This window comes from Somniosus microcephalus, unplaced genomic scaffold, assembly GCF_052327205.1.
Source record: "Somniosus microcephalus isolate GS21.2 unplaced genomic scaffold, FLI_Smic_1.0 unresolved_chr4, whole genome shotgun sequence".
NCBI lineage: Eukaryota > Metazoa > Chordata > Chondrichthyes > Squaliformes > Somniosidae > Somniosus > Somniosus microcephalus.
The window spans coordinates 2,088,895-2,090,072 of NW_028225182.1; the positions used below are offsets into that span (position 1 = coordinate 2,088,895).

General features: G+C 46.6%; 1 non-coding gene across 1 annotated transcript; it reads left to right on the forward strand.

Moving 5' to 3' along the window:
- Positions 1 to 897: 897 nt before the first annotated feature.
- On the forward strand, positions 898 to 970 carry trnak-cuu (transfer RNA lysine (anticodon CUU)). The gene has a single exon. It is a non-coding gene; the product is annotated as a tRNA-Lys (tRNA).
- Positions 971 to 1,178: the final 208 nt, after the last annotated feature.

Consider the following 1,178-nt stretch of genomic DNA (forward strand, 5'->3'; position numbering starts at 1 on the left):
GCACAGAGAGAGACAACATCCAGAGAAAACCACTGAAGGAAATCGACTTCAAGTGGATGCCTACCCGCACTTGGTGCCGTGCTTTCGCGAACACGTCTTTTGTGTTCTCATGTTAAAAATATCATTTTGTCCGAACAGTTTGCCTGGTGCGAAAGGATCTGAATTGCAAAGGAGCAGGTAGGAAACACTGCATTGCTGTGCTTGCTGGCAGGAGATTTGCTGCAGCTTTTCTGGTAGTCTAGTGGTTCGGATTCAGGCACTTTCACCGCCGTGGCCCGGGTTCGATTCCCGGTGAGGAAACAGTGTGTTTTGGGGCTGTTTGAATTGCCACCATACAACGCTGAAATAGCTCAGTTGGGAGATCGATTAGATTTGAACACGCAGACTTTCTGATCTGGAGTCAGATGCGCTACCGTTGCACCATGAGGTCCACAACAGAACCACGGATGTTCGTAGTTTGTATATATACACGTTCCACAAACACTGTTTCATTCCTCCTGCCTTCTCCTGATTCCTCAGTGTCATGCACAGAAGCGCCTGATGCCCTCATTTGTTTAAAGTAACAAGCAGACACAAACACAGGTAATTCGTTCAAAATCTACCCGCAGGTGGCCACAGACAAAATAAACAGAGCCAGAGAGACAGACAGAATCGGGAATCTCCGGGAAATAAACAAGCGATATTGACAAGGAGTAAAGCGATTTGTGATCAGAAATTTGCCTGAACCCCTGTGGTTAATGAAAGGGATTTTGCTGCTTGAGTTCCTTATACGCCTTGGGCTTCTGGAGAACTTGTTTCGTAGTTTGCAGAAACGCGGCTCAGACATGCTGTTGTGGCTGGGCTGGAGCCACAAGGTTCCTGACTGCAATTAGCGACAAGGCAATGTTGCTTCAACAGGCCCGGCTAGCTCAGTCGGTAGAGCATGAGACTCTTAATCTCAGGGTCGTGGGTTCGAGCCCCACGTTGGGCGGTAGTTATTTGGTTAAACTTTTATGTTGCTTTCAAAGCGTCATTAATTAAGCGATATCCTTGTTTTGCACAATGAAAGAAATGCGAACTGAGAAAATACTGCAGATGCTGGAAATATGAATTGAAACAGAAAATGCTGGAGATACTCAGCAGGTCAGGCAGCATCTGCGAAGAGAGAAACAGAGGTAACGTTTCAGGTCGATAACCTT